The sequence below is a fragment of the Bison bison genome, unplaced genomic scaffold, assembly GCF_000754665.1.
Source record: "Bison bison bison isolate TAMUID 2011002044 unplaced genomic scaffold, Bison_UMD1.0 scf7180017864171, whole genome shotgun sequence".
NCBI lineage: Eukaryota > Metazoa > Chordata > Mammalia > Artiodactyla > Bovidae > Bison > Bison bison.
Window position 1 is genome coordinate 4665037 of NW_011494743.1, and position 24188 is coordinate 4689224.

Sequence of the window (24188 nt, forward strand, 5' to 3'; positions counted from 1 at the left end):
ACATAAACTAACCTATTTTGAGTTACTTCCTCAAAGCCCAACTCTACATAGGATCACCCTTAGGTGGATTATGGTGATTAGGGCTTTAACACATGAATTTCAAAAACACAGACATTCAGTCCATACATTCTGCCTCTGGCTTCCAGAAATTCAGGTCCTTTTCATTTGCAAAATAAATTAATTCCATCCTAGCAGCCCCAGAGTCTTAATTCAGCATTAGCTTTAAAGTCTGAAGTCCACAAGTCTCATCTAAACATTATCTAAATCAGATAGGGGTCAAATTCAAGCTGAGGCAATTCTTCAGCTGTGAACCTGTAAAACCAGACAGGTTATATGCTTCCCAAATAAAGTTCTGAGTGTTTATAGGGTAGACATTTGATGTCAATAAAACCCACAGTCCTTCCCTCCTGTGTTTCTCTCCTGTGTCTTTGTTACTATTCATACAGAACATTAACCTTCTGACATTTGGGGTCACCAAATGTGGGTAATTTTCCCCACACTAATTCTCTGGAACACCAGCTGGGTGTCCCACAATTTAGCCCAGTTCTGACACTCTGGAGACAGTGTCAAACTGCACAGTTTAAGGGATTGGTCTCACAAAATTTACACACACACACACCAACTTTAGATACTAGTTCCAAGCCCAGGTTATCACCTGCGCTATTGACTAACCAGCGTAGATCAGAGGTTCCAACAACCACCGCGGGTTTAATTTGCTAGAGTGGTTCACAGAACTCAGGAAAACAGTTTACTTATATTTTCTGATTTTTGTTTTTTCTTATAAAAGCGTATGAGGATGGATACATAGAGTAAGATCTGAGAGGGTCCCGGCACAAGAGCTGCTGTCTCTATGGAGTCAGGATGTGTCACCCTCTGAGGAGCTCTCTGAACCTGGTATTATTGGGTTTTTATGCAGGCTTCATCATGCAGGCATCTCCATTATCAAGAGAACAGGGTGGGGGCAGAAGGAGCTGAAAATCTCAAGCTTTAACCATGGTTTTGTCTTTCTTGTGACCAGCCCTCATCCAGGAGCCTACCCAGAGTTACTTTATTAGAATGAAAGATGAGACTTCCTTGGTGGTCCAGTGGTTAAGACTATGTGCTCCCAATGCAAGAGGCATGGGTCAGGTTCAGTCCTTGGTTGGGGAACTTAAGATCCCACAAGCCACACAGTGTGACCAAAAATAAATAAAGAAAGCAATTTTCCTATCACTTAGTAAATTACAAAGATTTCAGGAACCCTATGTCAGGAACCAGGATCAAAGACCCAAATATTAGAACAAAAGGTGCTCCTGGTGCTCTTACCACTTAGAAAATTACAAGGACTTAAGGGACTCTGTGCTAGGAACTAGGGGCAGAGACCAATGTGTATTATCTCACATTTCAATTCCAAAAAGGAGAAATCTGAAGGGAAAAAGTGTGCTTGTTCAAAACTTAGTTATTCTGGCTCAGTTCTCTGCTCTCCAGGATTAGGGGTGATAGTCCCACCTTCTGGATCCACCGGCTTATCAGAGCTCTAGGGGAGTCTTGCTCTCAAACCTCTAAGTGGCTCTGCCCTCATGGATTCTGTGGGAGTTGTCTGGTCTGTCTGAAACTGAAGTGGTAACCCTGATGATCTCAATCATTCTAAGGGTTATTCTTCCTTTGTCTTGAAGAAGCACACTTTCACACTCTGTCTTCGTTTCTCATTTTACAACTTCAGATGCAGTCATACTGGAGGTTAGGGCTTTAGCCTGTTAATTTAGGGGGGACACAATTCAGTCCTAGCAATACCTCCATTCCCCTGCAATATGCCACCAGTGGTAAGCCTCGATCTGCAACAACCCAGTTATCCTCAGAATTACTTGTTTTAAAAAATTATTTTGAGAGCTCAATAGTTCTGTCGTGTAGGCTTAGTAGATGCAGTGTGTGAGCTTAGTTGCTCCTCAGCATGTGGGTTCCTAGTTCTCCGACCAGGGCTTGAACTTGCGTCCCCTGCATTGTAAGGAGGACTCCCAACCACTGGACCAGCAGGGAAGTCCCTCTCAAGAATTACTTTTCAAAAAAAAAAAGATAAAAGAATTACTTTTCATCCACTGTGTTGACATCCTCATTACTGACCTGACCAACAAGCTGGCCTTGACCAGTCTCTACGTGAGGTCATAGATTTTATGACACGCAAGAAGGGTTGACAACCCTGATGAGATGCAAGACCTGCTCAAAAGTGCAGCTTCTATGAGCCACCTGGGCGAGTCATCAGAGGAGTATCCCTGATAAAGTCAACCAAAAGCTGCTGTCCTTGGCAGCTTCCACCAACAAGAAAGAAGCTAACTGTTAGGCCTGTTTGGCTATCGGAAGCAACAGGTACCAAATGTCCTTTATGGCAAGGTTACCTGCAAGACAGCCATCTATGAATGGGGCTCCTAAAAGCAGCAGACTCTAGAGGTTGTGCTAGATGCGTTGGCATGGGCCCTGTCATTGGGACCAATGATGCTTGCCAGCTCTGGAGCTATGTATCGTAGAGACTTACGTGATAATTGGAGCCTATAGGAACAAGAGACTGCTATTTGGATACATAGGCCTCTTGAGTTTGGGACATGTGAATACTAAAGGCAGCTGCCAGAAACACCCCCTTCAAATGGCAACTCCTAGTTGGCTTTTGGCCCTAATGAAAACAGAGCTCCTGACTACCAAAGCCCTGTATGTGACCTTAAGACCCGAGTTGCCCATCCTCACATGAGTACTCACTTATCTTATTAATAAAATAGGACAGGATTAACAAAGTGCTATCATTAATATTACATCCCATATCAAGCCTCAGTGGGATTCCAGGGGTGGGCCAACTCCGTGAAGCAGCTGCCTTTCCGGAAAGGACTGAACAGCCTGCAGAGAGCGCTCTCACCACACCCTTAGTGAAGTGCAGTGCACGGGTCAGAGATGTTCCAGTTGATGGTATGGTTTGTGTTTGCATCTTTTCTTAGTTTTCACATTTTGGGACAAAGCGTCCTGGGTTCAACCAATTCAGTGTGAATCTTTACCTCTTTCAGCAACACTGAGTATAGCTGCTAATGCCTCTGGGTGGTCGCCTGCCTGATCCTTCCTGTAGGCAAATTACCCACAACATATTTCATAATTGCTCTCTATAGAGTTGCCTGCTTCATTTTTTGGGTCTCAAACTTCCTTCTCAGTCCAGAGGTTATTGTGGAACTTAACAATAGAACAGTCATCTTAGGCTTGGGAAGTCATTTCAAGACAGTCATACCCTCCCCCAAGGAAAAATCACCAGCAGTTACAAGCAGTTAGTGGTCCAGGAAGATTGAGCAATGACACACCCAGCCCTAACCACGATACGGGTGGAACATTAACCCAAGGGTGACCAGAATGGACCATAAAAGAAGCCCAGTTTCTCTCCCCCACCGGAGGCAGACACTTCTGGGTCTCTCTTGCTGCTCCCTTGCAGTGTACTCAGTAAATCTCACTTGGTACCCTCACTTCTGACTCAGTAAATCCTTTTACCAGGTGCTGGCCCATCACCACACCCCTTGACAGTTACCATTCAGTATCCCTGCCATCCAACAACACTTGGGATACAGCAATAAATAAAAACAGATTTTATAGTCTCTCTTTCCCATTCCTATTACCTGACCCAAAGATGGATCCCCTACCCATTACCGATAGAGATTCAGCTCTCCAGGAGAGCCTTCCTGATACTGTCTTTATCCCTGGATCCAAAGGCATACCATCATCTTTTTGAAGGAAGACAGAGGAGGGCTTTTAGAATGTTAGGGATGGAGGAAGGATGTGTGTGAGTTCCTGGCAGGGGAGGAGAGGCTGAATTCCACTTTAAAATCTTTTTAGTACTACTTAAAGTATCAGTATTTCTTTGCTATGTTAGAAAGTACTTTAAAAATTCAAACATCATCTTTGTAAAAGAGAACACATTTTTTGATTCCTTGTTTTCCCCCACGAAGCAGGGCTGAGTTTGTGACCAGGAGTGGAAAATCCCATTGTAGGGTAAGGGAGTTAGAGAAGACGAGGTTCGAAAAAAGAACGAGACCAGCATTTTACAGGAACAGATCACCTTTAATGAGGCGAGAAGGGGCAGCAGGGAGATTAGTGAGCTGCTGCACTAACTCAAGAAAAGAATAAGTATATATAGGCATATATGTGGAAAGCTACTGTATTAAGGGGGCCTGTCCTCTAAGGTGGTTCGGAGTAGTTATCTCTTTAACGGCTGGGGCAAGGAATTTTGGAGATCAGCCAGAGGCTGGACCCGCTGGGAGCTGGGCCAGAGGCTGGACCCGCAGGGAGCTGGGCGTAATCAGCCTTAATGTCCATTTTTTTTTCCGGGTGAGACAGTTCTTTGTTTTGCATAGAATGGTGGGGAGGACCTGGAGGAGGGTTTTAACTCCAGGCTATTTTGAGCCAGGTAACTTTCCTTCACCCATCAGGACAGTTTTCTTTCTGTCACTTGGCCACAGCTAATTCTCAGTTGTACACTCTGATCTTTCTTTGGCCACAGTCCAGAGCCCCCCCACAACTCCCACCCCCGCCTCAATATACCAAGACTTATCTCTTCACATTTCCAAATAGGAGGTAAAGGAAATTCCCTGGTGGTCCAGTGGTTAGGACCCCACGCTTCCACTGCTGGGGCCTGTGTTCTGTCCCTGGTCAGAGAACTAAGAGCTCCAAAAACCCTGTGGCAAGGCCAAAATCAAACAAACAAAATAAGAGGTAAAAAAACAGGGGAGGTAAAACTTTCCTCCTTTTTCAAAGTCAAAAGCTAATGTGTTATAAATTTGAGAACAAGCAAATGAATAAAACCCTTCAGCAACGCTGCAGGGAATCTGTGTAAAAGGAAGGATCCTTCATCCTCAGGTTGTCAACCCTAGCTACACTTTGTGACCATCTGGGTAGTTAAAAAGAAATAGGAAAACCTAGGCCCCACCCACAGTTTTGCACTTAATTGAGAAACTACTCAGGGGATTATGCATGCATTTGCAGTCACTCAGCTCTGTCCAACTCTTGGCGACCCCATTGAATGTAGCCTGCCAGGATCACCTTTCCATGGGATTTTCCAGGCAAGAATACTGGTTGTTGTTCAGTTGATCAGTCATGTCTAACTCATTGTGACCCCAAGGACTGCAGCATGCCAGGCTTCCCTGTCCTTCACAGAATACTGAAGTGGGTGGCCATTTTCTCCTCTAGGGGATCTTCCTGATCCAGGTATCAAACCTGTGTCTCCTGAGTCTCCTGCATTAGCAGACGGATTCTTTACCATCTGGGAAGCCAACACAGGGGATTATCAGTTCAATTCAGTAGCTCAGTCATGTCCGACTCTTTGCGACCCCATGGACTGCAGCATACCAGGCTTCTCTATCCATCACCAACTCCCAGAGCTTGATCAAACTCATGTCCATCAAGTCGGTGATGCCATTCAGCCATCTCATCCTCTGTCGTCCCCTTCTCCTCCTGCCTTCAATCTTTCCCAGCATCAAGGTCTTTTCAAATGAGTCAGCTCTTCACATCAGGTGGCCAAGTATTGGAATTTCAGCTTTAACATCAGTCCTATCGATGAACACCCAGAACTGATCTCCTTTAGGATGGACTGATTGGATCTCCTTGCAGTCTAAGGGACTCTCAAGAGGCTTCTCCAACACCACAGTTCAAAAGCATCAATGCTTCGGCGCTCAGTTTTCTTTTTTTTTTTTTTTATAAAGTTTTATTAAAGTATAAAGGAGATAGAGAAAGCTTCTGGCATAGGCATCAGAAGGGGGCAGAAAGAGTACCCCGGCGCTCAGCTTTCTTTATAGTCCAACTCTCACATCCATACACGACTACTGGAAAAGCTGTAGCGTTGACTAGACGGACCTTTGTTGGCAAAGTAATGTCTCTGCTTTTTAATATGCTGTCTAGGTTGGCCATAGCTTTTCTTCCAAGGAGCAAGTGTCTTTTAATTTCATGGCTGCAGTCACCATATGTAGTGATTCTGGAGCCCAAGAAGATAAAGTCTCTCACTGTTTCCATTATTTCCCCATCTATTTGCCATAAAGTGATGGGACTGGATTCCATGAACTTTGTTTTTGAATGTTGAGTTTTAAGCCAGTTTTTTCACTCTCCTCTTTCACTTTCATCAAGAGGCTCTTTAGTTCTTGCTTTCTGCCATAAGGGTGGTGTCATCTGTGTATCTGAGGTTATTGATATTTCTCCTGGCAGTCTTGATTTCAACTTGTACTTCATCTGGCCTAGCATTTCACATGATGTGCTCTGCATAGAAGTTAAATAAGAAAAAAAAAAAAAAGAAGTTAAATAAGCAGGGTGACAATATACAGCCTTGATGTACTCCTTTCCCAATTTAGAACCAGTTCTTTGTTCCATGTCCAGTTCTAACTTTGCTTCTTGACCTGCACACAGATTTCTCAGGAGGCAGATAAGGTGGTCTGGTATTACCGTCTCTTCAAGAATTTGCCACAATTTGTTGTGATCTACACAGTCAAAGGCTTTGGTGTAGTCAATGAAGCAGAAGTAGAATGTTTTCTGAAACTCTCTTGCTTTTTGATGATCCAGCGGATGTTGGCAATTTGATCTCTGGTTCCTCTGCCTTTTCTAAATCCAGGTTGAACATCTGGAAGTTCATGGTTCATGTATTGCTGAAGCCTGGCTTGGAAAATTTTGAGCATTACTTTGCTAGTGTGTGAGATGAGTGCAATTGTATAGTAGTTTAAACATTCTTTGGCATTGCCTTTCTTTGGATTGGAAAGCAAACTGATCTTTTCCAAGCCAGGAGATTATATTGAGCAGCAAAAATTAAAAGTCAGTGATTTACAGTAACAGTTTTTTCATACTCAAAGCCTGGTATAGGAACACAACGTGGGCACATTTGCGAGTTTCTCAAGAAATAGTCTTGTTGCAGAAGTTGGACCATTGAGAAACTAAGCACCATACTCAGAGGGTTGGAGAACTCAGGTTTATTAAGCCAGCAGTCCCAGATAAGCTAACACCCTCTAGTTCTGGGGCCTTCCAAGTTCAGGGTGAGCTTCATTCTTATGGGGTCAGTACACACAATTACAGTTGGCACTGGTTGATTGGTTACCTGGTTGCTATGGGCTACGGGCAGTTACAGAGTGTGGAAGTTGTTATGGGTTATGTGCAGGGAATTTCCAAACAGAAACTCGTAGAAGCAGAAACTGAACATTCCATACTTATCAGAACATCTTATAACTATAAGATGCTAGGTCATCTTGTTCCTCTCTCAGTGCAGCCAGTATCTTACAGAAGCAGAATGAGCATGAAGTTATTTCTACCTGAGTGTAAATTTTAAATTTTCCTCTTCAGTCTTTACCAGCTTCCAGAGAGCTCCCAAAGTGGAATCTGCAGTTTAACAACCGGTTAAACCAGGGTAACCCCAAGTGATTTGTATTCATATGCACATTCAAGTTGGAGAAGCTCTGCCCTGGCTCCTGCCAAGTCAAGCAGCCCAACATGAAGGGAAGTAAAGCTCTCAGGAACCAGAGTTCCAAGGACAGGCTCCCAGCAGAGGAGGGGAGAGATCGCCTTGCTGCAGGCTCTGTGTGTTGACTCTCAGAGAAATCAGGTAGCAGCAGAGGTGGGCTGAGCTTCAAGAAGCTGGGCAGGACTTCAGAACAGAGCTGCTGTCTGAACAGAGCAGAAGGAGGAGTCTGCTCCTGAGTTCTGCAAACGCTGGAGGGCTGATCTGCTGAATCTGTTGGACCACAGCAGTCTGGGTGCTGTCCATGTTAGCTGCTGTCCTGCTGAGTAGTGCTAAGTTGCTTCAGTCGTGTCCAACTCTTTGCAACCCTATGGACTGTAGCCCACCAGGCTCCTCCGTCCATGGGATTTCTCCAGGCAAGAATACTGGAGTGGGTTGCCATTTCCTGCTCCAGGGGATCTTCCCAACCCAGGAATTGAACCTGCATCTCCTGAATTGGTTCTTTACCACTAGTACCACCTGGGAAGTCCACCCCAAACACAGAACCTGCTCAAGCTCCTCTTTGATGGGAACATTTTGTTCTCAGACAAAACAAAAAGCTCTTTTCGGTGGATGGTTATGAATGTTCAGCACCCCCAGCCCCACTCCAGCTGTCCCAGCCACCTTGAGTTCCACCCCTGTGGAGACCAGTTATCAGGAACATTATTTGTCCCACAGTAATCAGTACCAAGGTTGCAAAGAACTGTTGACTTATAGAAAGACACACGATGAAAGAATTGTGAGTTGGAGTTTTATTTGGGGGTCTTTTTGAAGATGAAAGTCCAAGAAAGAGCCCCTCAGTTGGCTCTGAGGAGCTGCTCTGAAGAAAGAGGGGAGAAACCAGTTTATATATGATTTTGGCAAGGAAATACATGTAGTCAAGCATATGTCTTGGTGGGTGTGTGTTAGTCTCTCAACCTTTGCAACCCTGTGACTCTTTGCAACCCTGTGAACTGTAGCCCACTTCTGTCCGTGGAATTCTCCAGGTAAGAATACTGCAGTGGGTAGCAGCCATTCCCTTCTCCAGCAGATCTTCCTGACCTAGGGATTGAATCTAGGTCTCCTGCATTGCAGAGGATTCTTTACTGTCTGAGCCACCTGGGAAACCCATATGTCTTGGTACAAAATTTCAAATGCATATATCAAAAGAAGAAAATATGGCAGATCATACAGAACAGATGTCTCAAGTTAATGGTTTTAGTGCATTTCTATGTATGGGAAGATTAAAAAAAAAAATCCAGGGCCATTAAAATTCTTCCTGAGATATACATCTAACTATCTATGGGGTTGGGCTTCCCTTGTGGCTCAGCTGGTAAAGAATCTGCCTGCAATGTGGGAGACCTGGGTTCGATCCTTGGCTTGGGAAGATCCCCTGAAGAAGGGAAAGGCTATCCACTCCAGTATTCTAGCCTAGAGAATTCCATGGACTGCATAGACTATGGAGTTGCAAAGAGTTGGACATGACTAAGTGACCGTTGCTATCTATGGGGTCTGTTTTTAACTGTCAGGTCAGCAACTACAGTGGGTTACAACTTAACCCTTGCAAAACTGGGTGGTGAGCAATGCTCTTTGGCTTAGCGATCCTCATTTTTCTGTGTCCACAGAACAAAGAGCTTTATTTTGGATCTGGGGAATTGCAATTTGGGAGACACAGTCTTGGGTAAAACCAAAAGAATGTTCCAAGGAAGAGAAAGAATCAGGGGCTTATAAAGGCAGAAACCACGAGATTGTTAAAGTTGTAAGAATTATGATTGGGTATGTAAAAAAGTAAAAATGTAAAAAAGGAATATTTGCCCTTAAGGGATAGACTGTCATAAGTTATTTAGGGAAAGGTTCTGATAAGTATCTTGGGTTTCTGGAATATTGTGTAGATGTTCTGTGTGCCTGCTTTAAGTCAATAAGCGGTCAAAAGTTCAGATCCCATCCTGGCTGAGATGGGTATAAGTCCTACTTCCTCAATGCCCTCTTGTCTCCATGTGAGTGAGTGCTCTTAGCAATACTGACTTCATTTTTATTTTCTTTTCACATATTTCAGATGGAAATTAATGGACATATTAGGCATAGACGAACAGTTCCTATCTTCCTTTTGGGTGTGTTGGATATTTTCCAGTTGCACTCTGTCCCCCACTGCTGCCCCACAACCACCATATTCACTCTTGGTTCTTCTGAACCCTGCCTTAAGACTTGGGAAGCTGACCTTCTTGGACTGTCCTCCAGCTTCCAGTTGGGTTATGCCAGTGGCAGGCCCTGACAGATCAGAAGGAAGCTTAAGTTTAGGAACTTGCTCCCCCAGATCACTGTATGCTGGACTGTGGATTGAGTATGTCCCTAAGCTGAAGGCTACAGCTTCTGGCAGGTAGTCTGCTTCTAGAGGTGGTAATAGCTTCCTGTTAAAAAACAAAATTCAATGGAATAAATTTTAAAGAGCTTGTTGGCTTTCTTCAACAATTCATGAATCAGCCAGCCTAGCAGATAGAAAGGAGCGCAGAGGAGCTTTACAAAACAAAAGACTAATAGGCAGAAGGGAGCAGGAATGAGGAAGTTATATAAGGCAAAAAAAGTGGGTTGATTATAAGGTTACTTTCCTTTATAAGGGAATGGCAAGGGTCTATCAGGTAGATTACCTAACTAATGCTGATCATGAAATTTCTGATGGACTGGAACTAGTTCTAACATTTCAATTCTGGCAGAGTCAAAGCTTTTAGTTAAGTTTTATTTTGATGGCTTGGCACTTAGCATGAGCTACTCCATTTTGGGCCTGTTGTTTTGTTTTTACCATTTCAAATATCGCTAGCCTTGAGGTTTTGTACCATGTCCTTAACAATTATACTTTTTATATATCACCCCTTGAACCCTCCTTAGTTATACTGTGCCTTTGGTTTCTCTTCCATCTCATCAATAGCTCTCTTGCCAGGATCCACTCTCTGTTTCCATCCTTGGTGGCTGGGACATTGAAAAAGAACCTAAGGTGGTTCAAACAAGTGGAGCAGAGCCTCAGGTCAAAGATGAAACATCCCTCCTACTGAAAAATCAGTTTGGGAACATGGTGAGGCCTGGCACTAGGATGCATCTACCAGAAGACAACCAGGACAGCTCCCTGGCCCCTTGGCACAGCAGCTTGCACGTGTGCTGCAATGGGAGCAGGTGGTCTTTGTAGCATTGGCTCTACCCCCTCCCCATTCTCTGGTGTTGTTGATAGAGAACATTTGCTCCTACAGGCACTAAGCAGTCTCTTGATGTGGCTTCAGTCCTTCTTCAAGCAGCCTCTGTACCCCCAAACCTACTCCTCCAGGATTCCACAGATTGGCAAATAACACCACTTCCTCAACCACTAGGTGAGCCTTGTTAAAGCTCACCAATGGGGCTTTTAAAGACCAGACAGCAGGCCCAAAATGGAGTAACTGATGCTAAGCTCCAAAATAAAACTTAAAGTTTTGGTTTTGCCAGAGATGGAATTTTAAAACAATCCCAGTCTATCAAGAATTTCCTGATTAGCACTATCCTTTATAAGGAAATCAACCTTGCAACAACCCATATCTTTTTGCCTAGTATAATTTCCTTGTTCCTGCTCCTTTCTGTCTATAAACTCTCTTGCCTTGCATAACTCTTTGGAGCTCATTTCAGTCTCATAGATTGTATGCTGTCTGACTTATGAGTTTAAGGCCAATAAGATCTTTAAAATTTTCTTCACTGAATTTGTTCTTTAACAGTTTTAGTGATAAGAATAGGATCCAAGGGAGTCTACTAACATCCTCAAGGACAATGAAAAACACAGGCACTGGCACCACTGAAACCTTTTTTGGGAATGCAGAGTCTGATTTCCTGGACCAGGGATCGAACCTGTGCCCCCTGCAGTGGAAGTTAAAATTCCAGTCACTGGCTGCTGCTGCTGCTAAGTCGCTTCAGTCGTGTCCGACTCTGTGCGACCCCATAGACAGCAGCCCACCAGGCTCTGCCATCCTTGGACCACCAGGGAATTCCCTCTTGCTGCTTCTGAAGTTCATGGGTAAGCTTCTCTTGAATCTGAGTTCTCCCTTTGCATCTGAGCTTGCTGCACTCATCGATTTTCCAGTCCAGGGTTAACAGGGCAGCCTGGGCTAACAGGAGGCTCTAACAGAGCACCAGTTCTTAGCTCTTGGTCAGTCCACAGTACCATTTCTTTGGTTACCACTGGCATCCACAGGTCTGTTTCTTCTTTAGTTATTGTTGGTTTCTTCTGATATACATACACATAAGTTAAAAGAAAAATAGATTTATTGTTAATGGGAATCTTGGAAGGCCAAGATGCAAAATATGGGTTTAGACTGAGCACCTAAAAGCTGTTTGAGCTTGCCATCTAGATTGGTTAAGAAGTGGATCAATATGAGGTTACCCTCCAATCTCCAGAAAATTTTTGTGCATTGAGGAGCCCAGTAAAACATAAAACACTACAAAATCTCCAACCTGGTGGTACATTCCTGTTAGATAGAAATAGACTCCTCAAGTTCAAAAGAACTAAGTGCTCTACCTTCTGACACACCTGCTTATTTTTTGTCTAAGAACTGTGGTCCTAGAAGCTATAGATACATACAAAAATGTCAAAATATTACTAAAGACAACTCGATTTACAATGGCCATTATGGAGAACATTCCATAGTTAGACAAGGTCATTCATTCAAGAAGTACAATTCAGGGACTTCCCTGGCAATCCAGTGGTTAAAACTCTGCACTTCCAATGTAAGGGCTGTGGGTTTGATCCCTGGTTGGGGAACTAAGATTTCACATGCCACATAGCGAGGCCAAAAAAGAAAAAATTAAAAAGGGAGTAAGACTTCAATTAAAATTATTTTTTTTTAAAGTACAGCTGAAATCAAGGGTTCCCAAATCAAATCAACCAAAAGGGATACTTATTACTTTAGTTGATATGCAGAAGCCTCCAAAAGGTTTGAAGATTCTAAAATAGCTTCACAGAAAGATTCATTGCAAAAGGCTAATGAAAAGTTAAAGGCACGAGAGGTACTCAAAACCAAAGACTACAAAACTGACGTGACTCCTACCACTCCCATCTATCTTCCTTTACCTGAGTACTCGAAGTCTACTGATCCTCTGTGGATGAGTGGAATCACGTTTTCACGCTGAAGAGACTATTAACCAATTACTTTTTATTTCATTTTTTATTTATAGTAAATTTTACTTTTGTTGATTTCCTTTAACAGAATTTCAAAGTAAGTCTGTGTGCCAAAATAAGCAAAAGAAGAGATATCCTAAATCTCATTAACAGATCTTTTTCACCCTGTTCCTCTGAGTAGGGCAAAGGGTTTCAGGGTCCCCAATGGTGACACTTAACATTTTGTCCCTGGAGATTTTACCTATAGATACAGAAAGAACACATAACACCAACATACAAGAATCAAACCATATGAGGGTACCATAGGAAGAAGCTGATACGCTCTGTCCACCTCTTTAGGGTTGTAATGATAATGACTGACTTTCTTTTTGCTAAGTTCAATCTTGTTTTTTTTTTTTTTTGCTTTTGTTTTAAGTAAAATGTCAGAAGAATACACGGAAGAACTGTACAAAAAAGATCTTCACGACCTAGATAATCACAATAGTGTGATAACTCACCTAGAGCCAGACATCCTGGAATGTGAAGTCAAGTGGGCCTTAGGAAGCATCACTATGAACAAAGCTAGTGGAGGTGATGGAATTCCAGTTGAGCTATTTCAAATCCTAAAAGATAATGCTGTGAAAGTGCTGCACTCGATATGTCAGCAAATTTGGAAAACTCAGCAGTGGCCATAGGACTGCAAAAGGTCAGTTTTCATTCCAACCCCAAAGAAAGGCAATGCCAAAGAATGCTCAACCTACCATACAATTGCACAAACGCTAGTAAAGTAATGCTCAAAATTCTCCAAGCCAGGCTTCAGCAATACATGAACCATGAACTTCCAGATGTTCAAGCTGGTTTTTTTCTAAAAGGCAGAGGAACCAGAGATCAAATTGCCAACATCCTCCGGATCATCGAAAGAGCAAGAGAGTTCCAGAAAAACATCTATTTCTGCTTTATTGACTATGCCAAAGCCTTTGACTGTGTGGATCACAATAAACTGTGGAAAATTCTGAAAGAGATGGGAATACCAGACCACCTGACCTGCCTCTTGAAAAACCTGTATGCAGGTCAGGAAGCAACAGTTAGAACTGGACATGGAACAACAGACTGGTTCCAAATAGGAAAAGGAGTCTGTCAAGGCTGTATATTCTCACCCTGCTTACTTAACTTATATACATCATGAGAAACGCTGGGCTGGAAGAAGCACAAGCTGGAATCAAGATTGCCGGGAGAAATATCAATAACCTCAGATATGCACATGACACCACCCTTATGGCAGAGACCGAGAAGAACTAAAGAACCTCTTGATGAAAGTGAAAGAGGAGAGTGAAAAAGTTGGCTTAAAGCTCAACATTCAGAAAACTGAGATCATGCCATTTGGTCCCATCTGCTGCTGGTGCTGCTGCTAAGTCACTTCAGCCATGTCTGACTCTCTGTGACCCCATAGATGGCAGCCCACCAGGCTCCTCTGTCCCCGGGATTCTCCAGGCAAGAATACTGGAATGGGTTGCCATTTCCTTCTCCAATGCATGAAAGTGAAAAGTGAAAGTGAAGTTGCTCAGTGGTGTCTGACTCTTAGCGACCCCGTGGACTGTAGCCTACCACGCTCCTCCATCCATGGGATTTTCCAGGCAAGAGTACTGGAGTGGGTTGCCATTTCCTTCTCCTATCACTTCATGGCAAATAGATGGGGAAATAGTGGAAACAGTGGCTGACTTTATTGTTTGGGGCTCCAAAGTCACTGCACATGGTGATTGCAGCCATGAAATTAAAAGATGCTTACTCCTTGGAAGGAAAGTTATGACCAACCTGGACAGCATATTAAAAAGCAGAGACATTACTTTGTCAGCAAAGGTCCATCTAGTCACGGCTATGGTTTTTCCAATAGTCATGAATGACTGTGAGAGTTGGACTATAAAGAAAGCTGAGCACCGAAGCATTGATGCTTTTGAACTGTGGTGTTGGAGAAGCCTCTTGAGAGTCCCTTAGACTGCAAGGAGATCCAATCAGTCCATCCTAAAGGAGATCAGTTCTGGGTGTTCATTGGTAGGACTGATATTGAAGCTGAAACTCCAATATTTTGGCCACTTGATGTGAAGAGCTGACTCATTGGAAAAGACCCTGATGCTGGGAAAGATTGGGGGAGGAGGAGAAGGGGATGACAGAGGATGAGATGGCTGAATGGCATCACCGACTCAATGGACATGGGTTTGGGTAAACTCTGGGAGTTGGTGATGGACAGGGAGGCCTGGTGTGCTGCAGTTCATGGGGTTGCAAAGAGTTGGACAGGACTGAGTGACGGAACTGAACTGAACTGAAAATGTCAGAATATGTGAAAATGTTGTACTTACTTAACACAGTAAAAATAGTGGAAGTTTAAAGACTCTTCATGAATCCAAGCTGGGCCATGACTACTACTGTTGAGTTTACTCAGTGCACTATTTCCAAGTTTAGCGACCATCAGCAAACTGGCACCTCCAATTAAACCTGTGGGCATCAGTTTCCCAGAGTGGTAGAATCTCATTCCCATGATGCCAGCCAAGGTTCCAGATGTAACTAAGAAAACCTAAATGTTCCTTGGATCTTGAGACAGCTGATAGGCACCCAGGCCTGCTAAACTACCACAGCGAAGCCGAGTAGCCAGGGATGGGACACTGTCTGCTTTTGCGTAGCTAGTGGGCCCCCTGGGAGCAACCAGTGCTGCATAACCCAAGTCCATATAAAGGCACTATTTTCTTTCACTCTGTCCAGACAGAAGATTAAACTAGGCCTGTACGTCCTTCCTGAAGGACTGCACTGGCTGACAGGAGTGCACATGCCTTGCGCTGGAGAGTTGCCAAAGTTCCTTTTTTTTTTTTAGTGTTTATCTGTATTTATTTGGATGTGCCGGGTCTTATTTCGATGTGTGGGATCTTTTAGTTGTGGTATGTGAACTCTCAGTTGTGTCATGTGAGATCTAGTTCCCTGACCAGGGATCAAGCCTGGGCCCCCTGCTTTGGGAGTTCAGAGTCTTAACCGCTGGACCACCAAGGAAGTCCCCGAAGTTACCTTTGAAAATAAGACTACCCAAGACTGCTGGCAATCTCCTTTGGGCATCTTCCATTTCTTGGTCAAAGAGGATGGGCCACAGTTAAAGAATCTCCTAAACCCAGGGAGGATCCCCAAAGAATCAAAGGACCCCAAAGAATTTAGAGTCCTCATCTAGACTGTCAGATCTTGACTAGCTTGTGCTTATGTTGCAGTACCCGGCAAAGCCCCAAGATGGAGGCAGAATGGCATAACCTTGAGAAGGATACTCAAGGTCTTCGATCTCCAACACGGTCCCCTTATGGATCAGAAAGAGTTCGCAAAATAGCAATGGATCTTTTAAAAACTATTCTTAACAAAGACCCAACACAGCCAAATCAATAAGTATGTTTTTTTAGGTGTGGAATCTATAAATATTCAGATAGATACAACTAACCTCTTCCCAAATTATCTCAATATCCACCACACAAGTCCTCACATTAATAGCAGAAGATCTAATCACCCAGGGGCTAACCATTCCCTGTGATATCAGAGAGACAGCAGTGCTGCTGCTGCTGCTAAGTCGCTTCAGTCACGTCCGACTCTGTGCGACCCCATGGACTGCAGCCTACCAGGCTTCTCCGTCCATGGGATTCTCCAGGCAAGAACACTGGAGTGGGTTGCCATTTCCTTCTCCAGTGCATCAAAGTGGAAAGTGAAAGTGAAGTCGCTCAGTCGTGTCTGACTCTTAGCAATCCCATGGACTGCAGCCTACCAGGCTCCTCCATCCATGGGATTTTCCGGGCAACAGTACTGGAGTGGGGTGCCATTGCCTTCTCCCAGAGACAGCAGTGAGCAATTCAGAAGAGAGATCTTAGTTCCCTGCCCGAGGAATTGAGCCTGGATATCTGAGCTTCCCTCATGGCTCAGATAATAAAAAATCTACCTGCAATGCAGGAGACCTGGGTTCGATCCCTGGGTCAGGAAGACCTCCTGGGGAAGGCTACCCACTCCAGTATTCTTGCCTGGAGAATTCCATGAACAGAGGAGCCTGGCAGGCTACTGACCATGGGGTCCCAAATAATCAGACACAATTGATGGACTAACACTTTCAGTTTCAGCCTGGATGAAAACTAGGAATGGTTAGCCACCAGACCACCAGGGGCTAGGGTCTAGAAGCAAAGTGGCCCTGGATCTTTCCATTTGGAATCAACAATGTCTCAAAGAAGCAAAAACTGTAAAAACAGATACAAAGTTTATTATTAGAGACACAGCACAATGTATGGAAGAGCACACAGAGAAACCATTTAAGACTGAAGCAAGGCAGGAATATGCAGGAATACACTCCTGGAGAGAAAAGGGTACGGGCGTCTGCTGTAATGGCGAGGAGCCTAGTAAGTCACCACACACACTGAGAGGAGTGTGGGTGTCCTGAATGAGGAACAGGGACGCAGTAAAGAAGTGATTTAAATGCCTGATATAGGACAGTCCTTCTGGATCTTTGCTTACATTTGGCCAATTACTTTTGTTTCTTTTTTCACACTTGACTGGTCGTTGGACCCTTCCCAAGATACATGGGCAAATTTTTGCTAAGAAGAATACCGCCGTGGAGGCTTGTGGGTGCAGATCCACACTTATTATAGGCTGGGGCCCCTTCCTTTTTGGCCCCCTCCCTCTTTGACCCCCAAGAAGCCTTCCTGCGCATGTGCAGACAGTGAAGTCTTCCTTGACCTGGGGAGTGGGCACCTTATTTCTATACTTTAGCAGAGCTCAGCTTTTGCCACTAGTTTTGTCCTTGGAGTGTCTGGGTGAGAACAAAGCATCAGTTTTACTCCACTTGACAAATACCAAGTGTCTGACCCAGAGACCCATTGATGTCCTATCTCACCTGTACCAGACCCTGTGTGTGGCTGTCATCTTGGCCACCTCATGCGAAGAGTTGACTCATTGGAAAAGACTCTGATGCTGGGAGGGATTGGGGGCAGGAGGAGAAGGGGACGACAGAGGATGAGATGGCTGGATGGCATCACTGACTCGATGGAGTTGGTGATGGACAGGGAGGCCTGGCGTGCTGCGATTCATGGAGTAGCAAAGAGTCGGACACGACTGAGCGACTGATCTGATCTGGCCCTTAGCGTTTCTCCTGTTTTCTTGCTGACCCTACCCAGGACTGTACTGTGTAGTAAGTAATTTCTCTGTCATCGATAACTTTGTAGTTACTATCAATAGATATTCCTGAAAATCCCATGGCCGGAAGTGCCCAGTAGGCTACAGTCCATGGTGTCGCAAAGAGTTGGACACGACTGAGCGACTTCACTTTCCTTTCCTTTAATAATCATTAGGTCCAGGTTCTATGCTCTATTAGTCCCCAAACAATGATGAAAACCTTCCCTGGTGTATTCCCAGTCTCACAAGACTAGTTAAACATCCATAAATCGTAACTTATGAATGCATCTACCCCCATATTGTAGGTTAACTATAATAAATTGTCCCAGGAAGTCCCTGGCAGTCCAGTGGCTGGGACTTTGGGTTCTCACAGCTGAGGGCCAAGGTTCAATCCCTGTTCAGGAAACTGGGATCCTTCAGTCAGTGCAGGATGGCCAAAAAAATAAATAAATAAGTAATAAATATATATTTAAAAATTGTCCCTACGGTCCCTCATTTCTACTGCCTTCTCAGGATAAAACCTCTTTTCATACTCTTCAGAGCTGTTCTCTATCTGCTAAATGGAATGCAGTTTGACTTATGAATTGCTGATTAAAGTCCAGAGATCTTTAAAATTTACTTAATTTCGTTAACAGGAGGAAACATTGGAAGCTGTGGTCAGGAAGTTTGTGTGCCTGTGGACTGGGAATGAGCAACTACTCCTGGTTGTGGTGGTGATGAGGAAAGGGACTGCTGTGAACTCCCTTCGGTTTTGATTCCTCTCCTTGAAGGGGGCACCAGAGAGTAATGAGTCCTTTACAGCTCCTCCTGGGCAACCTGGTCAACTAAATCTTGCTGGTCCCTGATTGGACCCCCGGTTTTGATCCCGTTCTTCCCTGGGGGGAGGGAGCCCTGGAGGGAAGCCCTGCACACACATTGGGAGTGGGGGTAGGAAAACAGGACAAACTGATGGAACTCTGTGGCACGAACAGAAGACAGGCGTCCAGTGCCTTGGGTGGGGGCGTGTGGGGCCAAGCCCCTTGGGCTTCGCTCAGAGGCCTGCCAACAAGGCACTGGGGCCTGGGAGAAACAGAGACGCTGGCCCTCCCAGCTTCCTAGAGAGACCCAGAGGCCTGGGGCGGTGACGCGCGTGCGCGATAGGGGCCAGCGAAGAAGTCGGCGTGGGGGCGACTGGTGCGGGCCGGGGCGTGCGGTCAGGGGCCTGAGCGTTTCGCGGCCGCGCGAGTCGGTGAGTCGGGTGACTGCGCGGGTGTCGGGGGCTGCGGTGTGGGCGCGGGGTTCCCGGGTTGGGGGCAGTGAGTGAGGCTCAGCCTGGAGGCTGCGACCCGAGGGGATCTGGCCTGGGAGCCTGACCCGCCGCGGTATCTGCCTGCTCTTCGTCGCCTGGGGCGCGAATTTGGAGCAGTGGTTTTGGTGTTTTATCACTTCTCCCAATTATGCAAACAAAGCGAACTGATTACAGGTAATTAGATGACTTGGGTGATTGTTAAGAAAAGTAGAAGTACCCGCAATTCGTTAATGTTTTTGTCTGGAGGCTTCTTGACCTTTTAAAATGTGTGCATAATTATGCAGACGCTTATACATATACAAATATATTTTTTTAAAAGTGGGGTTGAAATAACTCTCCAGCAGTAAAATACTGCTTTTTAAAAAATATATAGTCCACATATTTTATTTTTAATTGATTAAAAAAATTTGAGGTGTAATCCACAGAGAACATCATGTTGGTTTTAGGGGTACAACATGTTTCCATATTTGTATAGTGCTGCTTTTAAAAAGCTTTTTTTTTTAGCATTATTGTGATAAAATACAGATGACATTTACCATATGTAATCATTGATCATTTAAGTTATTTTAAAGTGTAATTCAGTGGCATTAAGTACTTTCATCCTATTTTTGAAAACTATGATGTCGTCAACTTGTGGAATGCATTTGTTCATAAATTGGTTAAAATTGGAGCCAGCATTATGATACCACTGAGACATAATTTTGCAAGTATAATTAAAACATTTTTGTTTGCAGTTTATTTTCCATAGTACGCATTACATGATGATGTAAATGCTTAACAAGTGATATGTATTAGGTTGATTGTTTCTGGGTTCCAAATGAAAGAGTAATATATAAAATAGTTTTTAAACACAAGGTACAGCTGTAACCTAAAGCCACTCTTCTGTCTTCTCACTTACCTTGGCCTAAAAACTCAGAGAATGTTCACCTTCCTAAGTAAAAGTAGTGCCAGGAAAGAACCCCATTCTGTTTCAAGCTGTTTGCATTTCAAAACTGAAAACTCATTAATAGTAGGTGGGTTATTATGCACAGAAGTGTCAGAGAGCAGTTTGAGCTGTAATTTTATTTCAGGAATCTTTCCATTTATTATACCCGTGTGTGTAGTTGTGTGTGTTTTTGGGAGCTGATGAATGAGGCTACTTTACATGTTCTTAAGATCGAGGAAAGACTAACAATTTTGGATGAGAAAAGCTAAAAAGATGGGAATGATAAACCGCTGTGTATACTTGTGAGGAAGGGAAACTGATAAAATCATGAAAAATAGAAACTGTGCCACTGTTAAGTTTTCGCTGGCTCCTAGTATCTCGAATTATTAATGCATGGGCAGTCTGATGTCACGCTCCTGAGCAGAAACACTGAAAGTGTGGTCAAATGTAGTGTTACTTTGTAGTCTTCAGTATTTTTAACACCTGAAAGGAGGTTCCTCTGGTGAGTCATCCTGTGCTTCCCAAGATTGAATTTTTGAGCTCACACTTTTCTTTCCCTGATCTTAGATCTCTTACCCTCCTTCAGGCCTTGTTTTATTTTACTGCATAGCACCTGATACTGTTTCTGTCTCATTGTCTATCTTCTCATAAGCTGCTCAAAGCAGTGTATTTTGTCTGCTTTATTGCCTACAGAGACCATAGTGTCTGGGATATAATAGGTGCTTAGTAAATGTTGAATCAATGAAAGAGTGAGTTCAAATTTTAGATAACACTTGACACAAGTTAATCCTTAGTATCTAAGATAGAAAAAAAATTAAGAAAAAGAGAAACAACTCATCTTCAATTTAAAAACCTTTTCATTTTGGGTAATTGTAGACTCACAGAGGGTGTCCAAAGTCTATAGAGTTCCTTTATATCTTTACCTGGTTTGCCTAAAGGTAGAACCTTGCATAAGCATAGTGCAGTCACCGAACCTGAGACATTTGCAGTGGTCCAGTACTGGTAATTAAAGTTCTGGTTTATCGAGAACTCCTCACTGTCTTGCTGACATTCTTTTTCTGTTCCAGGATCCAGTCTAGGATCTCTCATTCCATTTAATTGTCATGTCTTCTAGCTCCCCTTCAGTCTGTGACAGCTCCTCAGTTTTACATGTTTTTCACAATCTTGACAATTTTGAAATATTTTGTATTTGTAATTTTAGAGTAATCCTCTCATTTGGTTTTGTCAGATGTTCTCCTTCGACTGAGGATGATGTCGATACGTCTTTGAACTGGTGATACTACTCTTAAAAAATATTAATGAAGTATAATTGCTTTAAATGTGGTTCTAGTTTCTGGTGTACAGCAAAGTGAATCAGGTCCGTGTATACATATTTCCCCTTCCTCTTGAGCCTCCCTCCCACCCTTGTGCTCTACAGTAGCGTCCCACCAGCTATTTTACCCATGGAGTATATATATGTCAGTGCTCCCCTCTCAGTTCATCCTGTCCTCCCCTTCCCCTCCTGTGTCCACATGTTCATTCAGTGATACTACTCTTGACCCAGTATTTCTGCCAAGTATCAGCCCTATAAAGTTACTGTCTGTCCTTTGTAATTAGCCATTATTTAGAGATAGACACCTTGAGACTGCATAGAAATATTCTTTCTTCTCAGCTTTCACCTAATTAGTGTTTCTTGGTGGATCTTGCCTGAGGCAGTTATTATTGTGCCGTCTTCTAGGTGCCTTTCATTTCCGTTCCTTCTGAATCTATGAACTGGCATTCTTTGTGAAAAGAGTTGTACCTTCTCTCCCATTTGTTTATTTACTTAATTATATCACTTACGTCAGTGTGTGATGTTGGGTATTTATTTTGGGGGTTTATTGAAGTGTGTTATTTATTTTGTGGTTTAAATTATTCTAACTTTGGCTATTGGGAGCTCTTTCAAATCAAAGCACCTGTTTCCCCTTACAAGTTCCCATCCTTTTTTTGTGTCTCTCTGACTTTTTAAGGCGCCCAAGATACATCTTGTATTTTCATTTCCCCCAACCCTGGAATCAACCATTTCTGCAAGGATTCCTGGTTTCATTTATTATAGAATGGTACTGAGAAACCAAATTTTGGGCACTAGGTTGAGCTGATTTCTTAGTTAGCAAATTGGTGTAAATATTATTTTAGCACTGAAATGCTGAAATTAAAAAAAAAAAAAAAAACCTTTATTTTTGTCTTTTCTGGCCACACCACGCTGTGTTGTATGTGGGGTTCCCTCATCAAGGATCAAACATCTGCCCCTTACATTGGAAGTGTGGGATCTTAACCACTGGATCACCAGGGGAGTCCTTGTTTTAGCATTTTAAATGTGTACCAGAAGCAGTCTTTCTTTAGTTTTTGATAGTTTTAGAAACTTGCTTGCTTATTATCAGTGTGTAAAATAAACCTTATGTACCCTCTCACTGGCAGGAAAACCATGAGAATAAGAGACTATGCAATGAGGATTTTAAGAGGAAATCAAAATGACTTCGTATTAAAACAAAATGACAGAAGAAAATGCCCCTGAAAAATGCTCATGTGATTGCTTGGGGTTTCCTGGGTTCTTTTCCAGGCCATTTTCACTTGGGAATGAAACTGAGTGAAGGGGTGAAGCTCTAGGGGAGAAGAGGCCTGATCCATCTCAGGTTCCTCCCCAGCTTGGGGGTTCACATCTTAAGTCAATGAATGAAGCTTTTCTTCTGTCCTCAAAAGCTGGTTGGGACCTGGGAGGAACCCTGAGGCATTAGGATACCTGAATTTAATTGGGCAGTTTCAGCTCACTGGCCTCCATCTTTACTTACTGTGCTGTGGGTCTTTCATTCAGACTTTGAAAGGCCCAGGAAGTCATTAGCTTTTATCCATGTTCATGGTTGCAGAGGCTGGGCTCAAAGACTGTATTCTTTTGCCATATTCACAGCCAGTTGTCCTCATTTTTCTGCTGTTCCTTCTCATCGTCTCTTTACAAATACTTCACTGACCTCTTTGGACATTTCTACAGCAGCTGCTTCATAACAGATCAGCTTGGAGGTTTATGTTTGGTGCTAATTTGACTGTACACCCTAGTTTTTAGAGATAGGTCAATTCTTTTTTTTTTTTTTAATTTATTTATTATTTTTTTATTTTTTAACTTTACAATATTGTATTAATTTTACCATATATCAACATGAATCTGCCACAGGTATATATGTGTTCCCCATCCTGAACCCTCCTCCCTCCTCCCTCCCCGTACCAGGTCAATTCTTTATATTTCCCACTGGGTGCATTTCTTCAGAATCTTTCTGTCTAGCCTCCAGTTCATTCTCTTGAGTCTCACTGCTAGATTTCTCTTCACCTGACCGTTATTCTCTTCTCCAGTCTGTTCTGCACATTTGGCTGGGAAAGTCTCTGCCTCTTTATCTGACTCTCAGCTTCCTCCTGAGCGGTTGTTGCTATTCCTGTTGGTGCTGCTGGGGCTCTGCAAGCCTGGAGCCTGCCCCTGACCCTCCGGAAGCACCTTTCCTCTTCAGTCTCCTCTTGTTGTGTCTTCAGGCCCCTTTTTGTAGGCCTGCAGTTCTGTACCTTAGCACTTCTCAGTTTGCCTCTGCTTTTGTTTTTTCTGTATATTTATTTTCTTTGTCCTGCCCCCTCCTTTCACTGCAAAGCTTCATCTCTCTGCTAGAGCTTTAGCCAGCTTCCTCTTCATGCGTGATCCCAAAGTAGTTCTTCATTTGACTGTCCATGTCCTTGTAGCAGCACCACCATTTCTTTTATCTGGATGATGGTGCTGGACAGAGGGAATATTGAATAATAGCCTCTGAACTGAGAACGAACTTTGAGACTGAAAAATGAAGCTGGCAACTCCTTGAAATGTAATTATGATGTTACTATAGGTACTTACATCAGGCAGTAGCTGTGGGTGCACAACCATCAAGAGGCATTTGAAGCTGAACTCATTGTGGCCAGAAGAGGCACGGGGGAATTTAAAGGGGCCAGGGTAAAGATAGAATCTGACTACTAAATGAGAAGCACATTTGCACAAGTGGAAACTGGGTTTCTCTTCCCCTCTGAGGTCTCATGAACATTATTCCTCATGGACCATTAACCATCTGGGACAGCACAATACATTCTCCCAGTTTTCATATCAGATGAAGGCAAGAATAAGAGCTGACAGGAAGTTATCTGGCTTGGGTGCATTCCTTATGAGTCGGGTTAAAGCTCAGAAAGGGAGCTGCTGCAGGTCTAAGATGGAGCTGACAAGATG

The 24188-nt window shown here is 43.6% G+C and overlaps 1 protein-coding gene across 2 annotated transcripts in view; it reads left to right on the forward strand.

Annotated features, from left to right (window-relative positions):
* ZNF445 (zinc finger protein 445) overlaps window positions 1-24188 on the forward strand; it is a 59000-nt gene that overhangs the window by 13059 nt on the left and 21753 nt on the right. Inside the window, exon 1 of one of the 2 annotated variants that reach the window (XM_010842137.1) lies at window positions 18650-18957. The exons of the other annotated variant lie outside the window; for it this stretch is intronic. The gene's annotated coding sequence lies outside the window, so the exon portion shown is untranslated. Of the gene's footprint in view, window positions 1-18649; window positions 18958-24188 lie in introns of those variants that run through there. 2 annotated transcript variants of the gene reach the window in all.